The sequence below is a fragment of the Glycine soja genome, chromosome 12 (assembly GCF_004193775.1).
Source record: "Glycine soja cultivar W05 chromosome 12, ASM419377v2, whole genome shotgun sequence".
Taxonomy (NCBI): domain Eukaryota; kingdom Viridiplantae; phylum Streptophyta; class Magnoliopsida; order Fabales; family Fabaceae; genus Glycine; species Glycine soja.
In genome coordinates, this window is record NC_041013.1 from 19,791,263 (window position 1) to 19,804,035 (window position 12,773).

A 12,773-nucleotide genomic window follows, 5' to 3' on the forward strand; every position below is an offset into this window, starting at 1 on the left:
AAGACTGAAGACCGGTAAGTCAATGACAGAGTCTACTAGGATTAATTGCCACGAAATATATATGTACTTCCAATACCTATTAGTCTTCCATTACATAAATTCTTGCAGCACTTGATAACGAAGTGCCGTGTTTTAAAAGTTGTAATACTTTTTTATTTTCATTTTGAGAAAAAATATATTGATGTTATAAGCACTATAAGAGACAAAACATTATTACGTTAATCACAGTTACTTAAAAATAAAAAAATATATTAAAGTATTCATAATAAAATATAATCTTAAATTATTTTTAATTAATAACATTATCTTAAACTACTTAATCAGTTGAATATCTGAATATTATGTTTATATAATAATTGCCTGAGTTTCCTCACTTGTATACATGGCACATTTTATTTTATTTTATCAATTCATGCCTTTATTTTTTCTTATACAAACGTTAACTAAGATTTGATCTCTTTGGTCAAACTCACTTAACTAACTTGGCAATCCTTCTAGGTTGCTTGCATGCGTCTCCATTAAAAACGGAGCATGTTCTAGGTTTGGTTTGTAGAAATGGAGATGAAAAGAAACTAAACACAATGTTGTCCATGTCAGGATCCGGAAAACTCTGCAGCAAACGTACACCACATATGCTTTATCAGAATTAATTAAATTCATTTATGTTGTGGTATATTGTTATTTTTAATTAATGAAAAAGAAAATATATAAATTCAAAAATAGAATCAAAGATACTGAAAATGATAGTTTGAAAAAAGATAAGTTATATTAAATTATTTCGTTGATATTTAAAGAATAAGATGATATATCATTCATATTTAAAGCTTATTTGAATTTTGACAATATGTGTACACATAAATAAAAAGAGGGGGGACATTTACATAAATAAATGCATATATTATACCCCTATCCATTGAAAGATGAATATTATGGTGCCCTCCTCATTTAGGTCAAAATATACTGCTCTTAAAGTGATACACTAACAAATTAGTTCTAAATGATAAAAATTCAAATTTAGTTATTGAATGCCCAAAAAGTGTAAAAACTTAATCCTCTGGACAGTTTAATGACAAATTGGTACCTGGACTTTATAATTCAATGTCAAATTGGTCTTCGAAAAGTACAACTTATTATCAAACTACATTTAATAAGCAAAGTAATATAAGCAAAAGTGTTATATCATGTCATGTTTATTTGAGAATAGTGTTGAAATTTCTAACCTGATGCATAACATGAATAGTGTTAAACATTTTTTTTTGTTTTTTTGTTAATCTTCATCATTGTGCTCTCCACTTCCTTCTAGTTTTGTTGATGTTCATCCATCATTTTTAAACTTCATTTATAATATAAACATGACATTAAGTATATTTTGTCAAACCATCTAAATCCACTAAACGATCCATGCACAAACTGACTATGCACCATGCTTATCTAGGAACCCGAACCACGCAAACAAACAATAATGAGGCCTACACTATCGAAAACAACCAATACTAGAACCATGCAAACAACCAAAACACCAATAAATCTGCAAAACAAACAGAATAGACAATGATTTCACTAAAAATTGCTAAGTGCTCTTGTTATGGAGGAGCTGGAACCATGCAACATTTCCTATCATATTTCCTCCAGTATTTTACGAATACCAGAACCATAACCAGAAACAAAACTGTGCCACCAAAGCCTATTTTCTAGTAGTGTGTACGTGAAGCAACTACCACATGCATAACCCAGAAGGTTGTTGTAGATTTTGTTCCTATTTTTGGGGCCTAAGGCTGTGGCAGAATTCTCATACCAGCACAAAGTCCAATTAACAAGCATTTTCATGACCAAACACAGATATACAAAAACAACCAAACACAAAAATAAAACTAACCTTTTGTGATCGAGAAGTGAAACGACATCGAGAATGACAATCGTGAGGAGGAGGAGAATGGGAGGTGCAGTGTCGACCCGAGAACACGGTGGTGGCACGATGGGCACGTCATGTCGCGAGGAGTTGTGTCACGGTGAGAGAGCGAGAGTGAGACTCATGAGGAGGAGGAGATGAAAGGTGCAGCACCTTAAGAGTCGTGAGAACTGAAACCATACAAAAATGGGTTTGGGCGCCAGAACTTTAAAAAAGAAAAAACCAAACAACATTTGTTTCTCTAAAAATCCGATGTTGTCTAAGCAAAGAGAACATCGGTTTTTTAAAAAGTAATGTTCAGATGGGGATATCAACATCGGGTTTTTTAAAAACCGATGTTGTTTAAGCACACATAACATTATTTTTAAAAAAATCAATGTTGTTAGTACATAATGGTGAGATTTTATTTATAAAACTGTCACTGCGTATTTTTTAACATTTGTTTTTGTTATAACCGATGTTAACTTGGCAATGTTGAAAGTCAATTTTCTAGTAGTGTTTTCTTAATTAAGAGAAGTTTCTTGGCCAAACTAGTTCAAGGACTTAATAGTTTAGTCAAGAGACTTAGGCTCTCTCCATCCAAGCCATTTGGTTGAGTAATTTTATTAGTTAATGATAATAATTAAGCCTTAAACTAGATAAATGACCTTTGCATGCATTAGGAGATGATTTGGGGAAGTCGAACCCAACAATTTTAATCATTCATGTTTAACCTATTTTTATCGCATTTCAATTGTTTTTAAAAATTACCAAAAAGAGTTTCATATTGTTTTACTCTTAGATTTTCTGTTTGTTCATGTTCTTGCATTAGGAGATGCTTTTTATATTCTCACAATAAAATTAAAATCATTGTTTTATTAATCATAGTGAATACTGTTATTTTATCGAGTATTATACGAGTCCCTGTAGATTTATGATAATTGCCAAAATACTTAACTGAGAGATTTGAATTTAGGCAATTATCTCATCTTTTCTCTTATTTAAGACTATTTTTATACCTTCTTTATGTTAATGTCTAAAGGGGATACATTTCTGTAAAAACATAATCCTCTGGATAGTTTAATGATAAATTGGTACCTGGACTTTATAATTCAATGTCAAATTGATCTTCGAAAAGTACAACTTATTATCAAACTACATTTAATAAGCAAAGTAATATAAGCAAAAGAGTTATATCATGTCATGTTTATTTGAGAATAGTGTTGAAATTTCTAACCTGATCCATAACATGAATAGTGTTAAACATTTCCTTTGCTTTTTTGTTAATCTTCATCATTGTGTTAGTCATTCCCTTCTAGTTTTGTTGATGTTCATCCATCATTTCTAAACTCCATTTACAATATAAACATGACATTAAGTACATTTTGTCAAACCATCTAAATACACTAAACGATCCATGCAAAAACTGACTATGCACCATGCTTATCTAGGAACCAGAACCACGCAAACAAACAATAATGAGGCCTACACTATCGAAAACAACCAAAACCAGAACCAGCAAACAACCACAATTCCAAAAAATCTGCAAGACAAAATGAATAGACAATGATTTCACGAAAAATTGCTAAGTGCTCTTGTTATGAAGGAACTGGAACCATGCAACATTTCCTCCAGTATTTTACGAATACCAGAACCATAACCAGAAACAGAACTGTGCCACCAAAGCCTATTTTCTAGTAGTGTGTACGTGAAGCTACTACCATATGCATAACCCAAAAGTTTGTGGTAGATTTTGTTCCTATTTTTGGGGCCTAAGGCTGTGGCAGAATTCTCAGACCAGCACAAAGTCCAATTAACAAGCATTTTCATGATCAAACACAGATATACAAAAACAACCAAACACAAAAATAAAACAAAACTTTCGTGATCGAGAAGTGAAATGACATCGACAGTGACAGTCGTGAGCAGGAGGAGAATGGGAGGTGCAGTGTCGACCCGAGATCACGGTGGTGGCACGATGGGCACGTCATGTCGCGAGGAGTTGTGTCACGATAAGAGAGGAAGAGTGAGACTCATGAGGAGGAGCAGATGAAAGGTGCAGCGCCTTGAGAGTCGCGAGAACTGAAACCATACAAAAATGGGTTTCGACGCCAGAACTTTAAAAAAGAAAAACCAAACAACATCTGTTTCTCTAAAAATCCGATGTTGTCTAAGCAAAGAGAACATCGGTTTTTTAAAAAGTAATGTTCAGATGGGGATATCAACATCGGGTTTTTTAAAAACCGATGTTGTTTAAGCACACATAACATTATTTTTAAAAAAATCAATGTTGTTAGTACATAATGGTGAGATTTTATTTATAAAACTGTCACTGCGTATTTTTTAACATTTGTTTTTGTTATAACCGATGTTAACTTGGCGATGTTGAAAGTCAATTTTCTAGTAGTGTTTTCTTAATTAAGAGAAGTTTCTTGGCCAAACTAGTTCAAGGACTTAATAGTTTAGTCAAGAGACTTAGGCTCTCTCCATCCAAGCCATTTGGTTGAGTAATTTTATTAGTTAATGATAATAATTAAGCCTTAAACTAGATAAATGACCTTTGCATGCATTAGGAGATGATTTGGGGAAGTCGACCCCAACAATTTTAATCATTCCTGTTTAACCTATTTTTATCGCATTTCAATTGTTTGAAAAAATTACCAAAAAGAGTTTCTTATTCTTTTACTCTTAGATTTTCTGTTTGTTCATGTTCTTGCATTAGGAGATGCTTTTTATATTCTCACAATCAAATTAAAATCATTGTTTTGATAATCATAGTGAACACTGTTATTTTATCGAGTATTATACGAGTCCCTGTAGATTTATGATAATTTCCAAAATACTTAACTCAGAGATTTGAATTTAGGCAATTATCTCATCTTTTCTCTTATTTAAGACTATTTTTATTCCTTCTTTATGTTAATGTCTAAAGGGGATACATTTCTGTAAAAACTTAATCCTCTGGATAGTTTAATGATAAATTGGTACCTGGACTTTATAATTCAATGTCAAATTGATCTTCAAAATGTACAACTTATTATCAAACTACATTTAATAAGCAAAGTAATATAAGCAAAAGAGTTATATCATGTCATGTTTATTTGAGAATAATGTTGAAATTTCTAACCTGATCCATAACATGAATAGTGTTAAACATTTCCTTTGCTTTTTTGTTAATCTTCATCATTGTGTTAGCCATTTCCTTCTAGTTTTGTTGATGTTCATCCATCATTTCTAAACTCCATTTACAATATAAACATGACATTAAGTACATTTTGTCAAACCATCTAAATCCACTAAACGATCCATGCACAAACTGACTATGCACCATGCTTATCTAGGAACCAGAACCACGCAAACAAACAATAATGAGGCCTACACTATCGAAAACAACCAAAACCAGAACCAGCAAACAACCACAATTCCAAAAAATCTGCAAAACAAAATGAATAGACAATGATTTCAAGAAAAATTGCTAAGTGCTCTTGTTATGAAGGAACTGGAACCATGCAACATTTCCTCTCATATTTCCTCTAGTAGTTGACAAATACCAGAACCATAACCAGAAACAGAACCGTGGTACCAAAGCCTATTTTCTAGTAGTGTGTACATGAAGCTACTACCATATGCATAACCCAAAAGGTTGTGGTAGATTTTGTTCCTATTTTTGGGGCCTAAGGCTGTGGCAGAATTCTCACATCAGCACAAAGTCCAATTAACAAGCATTTTCATGACCAAACACAGATATACAAAAACAACCAAACACAAAAATAAAACAAAACTTTCATGATCGAGAAGTGAAACGACATCGACAGTGACAGTCGTGAAGAGGAGGAGAATGGGAGGTGCAGTGTCGACCCGAGAACACGGTGGTGGCATGATGGGCACGTCATGTCGCGAGGAGTTGTGTCATGATAAGAGAGAAAGAGTGAGACTCATGAAGAGGAGGAGATGAAAGGTTCAGCGCCTTGAGAGTCGCAAGAAATGAAATGATACAAAAATTGGTTTGGACACCATAACTTAAAAAAGAAACAAAACAACATCGGTTTCTCTAAAAAACTGATGTTGCATAAGCAAAGAGAACATCAATTTTTTAAAAACTAATGTTAAGATGGGGATATCAACATCGGATGTTTTCAAAATCGATGTTGTTTAATCACACATAACATCGTTTTATAAAAAACCGATGTTGTTAGTACTTGATGACATTTTATTTACAAAAATGTCACCGCGTATTTTTTAAGATCGGTTTTCGTTATAACCGATGTTAACTTGGCGATGTTTGTGACACCCTCTACCCTTACAATTATAACTAACTAATTAAATAAATCATACAAAATTTAATTAAAAGATTATAAACACATAATAATAAAAGAAGGAAAAAAAACATGCAAAATTAATTAATAATTTTTCTTTTTAAACACATTTAATTTAATCAATTCAAAAGGATAAAGGTTCACATCCACTTAGTGAAAACATAATAGAATATTACTTTTTTTTTTTTAATAAAAGATAAGATTATCCCGGCTCAAAACAAGGCCGTCCACTCTAAATAAATAATAAAAAAAAAATCTAAAGTAGAAAAGTATAACACAATTATATCATTCAGTAAATCATAATCCCTATCACAGACTAAGTCTCTCCATCTCTAGCATGTGACTCATCATATGAAGGCTCACCTGAAACAAAGTGGCAATCAGCCCAAACACAAACACACACCGGGAGTGAGTTATCACATTCGTATATAATAAAACATTAGAGCATGTGAAACATATAATACTTAAAGCTGAATTTATATAAATAGCATTACTGCACAAAATCGCACACATTATTCACACCCATTCAAGTTTACACACTCCATAAAATAACATCAACCACAATTGTTAACTCAATGAAATTCAAACACAAGCGTTATGTAACAATTACACTAAGACTCAAGCCTATATGCAATGTGGTACCATGTCAGTGAAAAACAACACTGGGGCGCTTAGGAGTACATGACAAAGCACACCACACAATGGGTATACTCGGTCACTCTCACCAAGTAACATCATAAGGTGACCAGTCAGGGTTACTCTGTTTTGCGAGAATGCCCCAACCACATGGGATCAACATGGGCTTAAAGGAGCACTCAAACCGAGTATCTTTACCCCCAAGGCCTAGACTCCGAAGAATCCGTTTGGGCCTCACCTTCCTGATTCAGGTCCAACCCCTAAAATATATTTTTTTTATTTGCACGCAGACACTGTTTATGAGTTATATAATACCCACGACCTCACTCTTATATTCCAACATATTTAACAAAATGCGCTACAGTTTAACCCTTCAGGATCCTAACTAGGAATCCTACAATTTTCTTTAACACTGCGCATAAAAGTTCTCTCAAGGTACACACTGGTCGGGTTACTGTATAACTCATAACTCACATGACAAGTAATATCTCTACAAATATCAATCACACACTCATTCACAACCATGTTTCATGTCTACAGTCTAACATTTCACACTCTAACTAATTACAAAATATACTCAACAATTAGATAACAATTTATCATAATAATAATAATATACAATATTTAACTTCAAGGCTTATAAACAAGTAACTATAAAATACACGTAAAATATATATATAAGTATATTATATTCAAAATATATAACAAAATATATATATTAACGTAAACGTAAACGTACATATCACATATAACATATAAAAAGTATTAAATATATATTAATATAAAGTAATCACAATAATATCAAATATATTATTAAGTAAATACAAATTATATATAACAATAAAATATATACTCATATTGATTTCTATGAACAACATGTATACCTATATTTTAAATATATTTCAACTAAGTTGCCAACATCAAGAAAATGCCTAATTACAATGTGAATACAATTTTAGTTAATTTCTTTAAATGATTTTAGCCAATTCAATTATCCAACAATCCCTACACCTATGAATTTCATGACAAGAAATTACCCGCGTGAAATAAAATATACAGTTTGTACAAAAAACAGTATCAATATATATGTACACGTATACACTGTGGTGTAAAAATAATTATCTGGACACAATATACATTAGCACAGGAAAAAGATTGAAAGGCCAACATATCTGGTATAAACAAAATCACCACCACACAATTTTTATGTTAATTATAAAGAATTCCAATTCCTAAGGTACACACCTAACAGAGAAACACATCAATCCTACAACAAACTCGCAACAGAACACCAATTGGTTCATCAAACACACTCAATCCGCGATTAAACATGAAAACATAATTAAATTCATAAACACCCCAAAATAACCCAAAAATTGATCCTCTAGGGATCCCTACACATGTTCATTCTAATCCCCAAGCGTGAGTAACTCATCCCTTACCTCGAGGTAGTCGCTTAAATGTTCTCTGTTAGCAATGGTGGCGTCTCTGGTGCTCTCTAGAGCTCCTCCTCTGATTGCTCTGTTAGGGTTCTTGTGCGTCAGAAAAGAAGAAAGGAACAGAATGTGTTTTCCAAAAAGCTGCTCTAGGTTAACATTTGGCTTATATAGTGGGAATTTATGACCTAATAATTTTTTTTCATTTTTTCTTATTTATTTATGTATTAATTTATTATTTTCTTATTTACTTATTAAAGTTACGGCTGTTACAATTCCACCCCCCTAAAAAAAAAGTTTCGCCCTCGAAACTTACCGGTATCGAATAAGGTAGGATATGCATCACGCATCTGACCCTCCAGTTCCCAGGTGGCATCCTCGCCCGAAGCACTTCCCCATACTACTTTGACCAAGGGAATCTCTTTCCCCCTTAGCTGCTTAACCATATGATCATCGATCCTCAGTGGTTGTGTTTCATATGTCAAGTTCTCTTTCACTTGGACATTGTCTAATTCGATCACGTGCGACGGATCATGGACATATTTTCTGAGCTGAGAGATATGGAAGACACTGTGGAGATTTGAGAGAGATGGTGGCAAAGCCACCTGATACGCAACTGGGCCGACACGCTTTAGGATTTCAAAAGGACCAATGAATCTAGGTGTGAGCTTACGGGACTTCAACGCCCTACCAACCCCAGTCCACGGAGTGACTCTCAGAAATACATGATCACCTACAACAAATTCAAGATCCTTTCTTCTCTTATCATAGTAGCTCTTCTGCCTACTTTGGGCTGCTCTCATCCTTTCTTGGATTAACTTGACCTTTTCTGTGGTCTGCTAAACTACCTCAGGTCCTAGGGCAATGCTCTCACTGGAATCTACCCAACATAGAGGTGTCCTACATCTTCTACCATACAATGCCTCGTAAGGCGCCATACCTATACTGGAGTGAAAACTATTGTTGTAGGTAAACTCTATCAAGGGTAAGAAACTATCCCAACTACCCCTCTGCTCTAACACACAGGCTCTTAAGAGGTCCTCTAAGGATTGGATGGTGCGCTCGGTTTGACCGTCAGTCTGTGGGTGGTAAGCAGAACTCAACCTAAGCTTGGTCCCCAAGGCTTTATGAAGACTCTCCCAAAATCTAGAGGTAAATCTGGGATCTCTATCAGAAACTATGCTAGAAGGAACACCGTGTAGTCTAACTATCTCACTGACGTACAAGCTAGTCAACCTCTCTAAAGAATATCTGATGTTTATTGGGATGAAGTGAGCAGATTTGGTCAACCTGTCTACAATAACCCAAATGGAATCTAAACCTTTGGGGGTCCTAGGTAACCCCACTACGAAATCCATGGAGATGCTATCCCACTTCCACTCAGGTATCTCTAAAGGTTGCAACTTCCCTGAAGGCTTCTGGTGTTCTATCTTAGCTTTCTGACACACTAGGCATGCAAGGACAAACTCATTAACTTCTTTCTTCAGACCCGGCCACCAAAACATCTGCCTAAGGTCCTGGTACATCTTAGTCGCTCCCGGGTGGATACTCAGACTACTTCTATGGCCCTCTTCCAAAATCGTTCTTCTAAGCTTGGGTACACTAGGAACGCACACCCTATCCTGAAACCTCAAGACTCCATCAGTTCCCACTCTAAAACTACTCTCTCTCCCTGCGACTATGGACTCTAACTGGGCTGACAAGAATGGGTCAAACTTCTGACCCTCATGGATCTCGCTCAAAAGTTCGCTGGTGACTCTCAACATACCCAACTTAATGCTACTAGAGGTGATCTCACATGCCAAACTCATGTCTCTAAACTGCTCTAAGAGGTCCAACTCTCTAACCATCAAAGCAGACATTTGAAGGGATTTTCTACTTAAGGCGTCAGCTACTACATTGGCTTTACCTGGATGATAGCTAAGCTCAAAATCGTAATCCTTAAGGAACTCTAACCATCTCCTCTGCCTCATGTTAAGCTCTTTTTGATCAAACAAATATCTAAGGCTCTTATGGTCACTAAACACCTCAAATTTAGATCCATAAAGGTAATGCCTCCAAAGCTTAAGAGCAAAAACTACGGCCGCTAACTCAAGATCGTGTGTGGGATAATTCCTTTCATGTATCTTAAGTTGTCGAGAAGCATAGGCCACTACCTGTCCCCGTTGCATAAGCACTCCACCCAAACCCATCTTGGACGCATCACAATACACCACAAAAGATTCACTCGGATTAGGTAACACTAAGACTGGTGCAGTGGTCAACCTTTCCTTAAGGGTACGGAAACTCCTCTCACATTGGGCATCCCACACAAAAACTTGACCTTTACGAGTAAGCTTAGTCAAAGGTAAGGCTAGCTTAGAAAAACCCTCTATGAATCTATGGTAGTATCCTGCTAAGCCAAGAAAGCTCCTAATCTCAAACACTGACTTAGGACTCTCCCAACTCATCACTGCCTCTACCTTGGAAGGATCTACCGCTATCCCTCCCTTAGATATAACGTGCCCTAAGAAGCTCACCTCCTCTAGCCAAAAATCACACTTGGACAACTTAGCATACAGTCTATTGTCTTTAAGGGTTTGCAACACAACTCTCAAATGCTCCTCATGTTCCTCTCTCGTCTTAGAATACACTAAGATATCATCTATGAAGACCACTACAAAACTATCTAGGTAGGGGTGAAAGATCCTATTCATATAGTCCATGAACACACCAGGGGCGTTGGTCACACCAAAAGGCATAACCAAGTACTCATAATGACCGTAACGGGTCCTAAAGGCAGTCTTCGGAACATCTTCAGGTTTCACTCTAATCTGGTGGTAACCTGACCTAAGATCTATCTTACTGAACACACAAGCCCCTACTAATTGGTCCATCAAGTCATCTATCCTAGGCAAAGGGTACCTATTCTTAATGGTTACCTTATTCAACTGACGATAATCTACACATAGCCTCATGGTCCCATCCTTCTTCTTAACTAACAACACCGGTGCTCCCCAGGGTGACACACTAGGCCTCACAAATTGTTTCTCTAAAAGTTCCTCTAACTGTTTCTTAAGCTCGCCCAACTCCACAGGGGACATCCTATAAGGTGCTATGGATATGGGTCCAGTACTGGGCACTAGGTCTATCGAGAACTCGACCTCTCTCTCAGGTGGTAATCCTGACACCTCCTCAAACACCTCTGGAAACTCTCTCACCAATGGTATATCACTCACAGGGGTTTTGGTCTCAACACTCATACTAGCTAAGATCATGTATACCTGTGCATCCTCCCTTAAAGATGCCTCAACTTGGTTAGCTGACAAAAACATATCACCTTCACTCACACCAGACTCAGGAAAGACAACAGATTTCTGAAAACAATTTAATAAGACATGATTGGAAGATAACCAGTCCATACCAAGAATAACATCAATCTGACTCAAAGGTAGAACAACTAAGTCAATAAGAAATTGTCTATCAGAAATTAAGACAGGACATTGCAAACACACATCAGAAGTTAAAACAGACCCACTAGTAGGTGTATTCACAATCAAGTCAAATTTCAAGGAAGACACAGGCAAGGCAAGTTTTTCAACACAGACACGAGAAATAAATGAATGGGTCGCACCTGAATCATACAATACAACCAAGGGAACTTGACTTATGAAACACATACCTTGGATGAGTTCATCAGACTGTGCGGCATCAGCACCACTAAGAGCAAACACTCTCCCTGTGGTCCTTGGTCGTCCACTCTGATTATTCAGACTTCCACTCCTCTTCTCCCTCCTCGGATATGGGCAACTGGTACTGAGGTGGCCCTTACCTTGGCAGTTAAAACAAGTCACCTCTCTATCTGTGCACTCACGTGCAATATGCCCAAGCCGACCACACTTCCCACACCTGAGTGGTGTAGTAACAATAGCAGGAGCACCACTACCACCACTACTTCTACCCGCAGACTGAGACACCCTGTTAATTGCCTGAGAACACCCACCAACTGGTTGAAGTCCTCCACTAGTCCTCTGTCCTCCAGAATGGTTTCCATATTTCCCGGGAGGGGCAGAATATGGCTTAGCACGATTGTGAGTCACAGGCTTCTTATCTTTCCCATGACTAGCATTGGCATTCCTGTAAAAAGCAGTCTTCTCCCGCTGATCTTCATCAAAGATTCTACACATGTTGGTCAACTGTGCAAAATCATGAATACCGTGATAATTTACCATCATTTTTACTTCTGGTCGAAGGCCATTGACAAATTTCACGCATTTGGACCTCTCCCCAGCTTCCCCCTGATAATGAGGAAAATACCTTACAAGGTTCTCAAACCTCGCCGCATACTCTGCCACCGTCATACTTTCCTGTTTCAGCTCGAGAAACTCCATCTCCTTCCTATTCTTCACATCCTCTGGAAAATACTTCTCCAGAAAAGTTTGTCTGAAAGTCTCCCATTGGACAACAACACCACCTGCTCCCTCTAAACGTGGGCGAGTGTTCTCCCACCAGTACTCC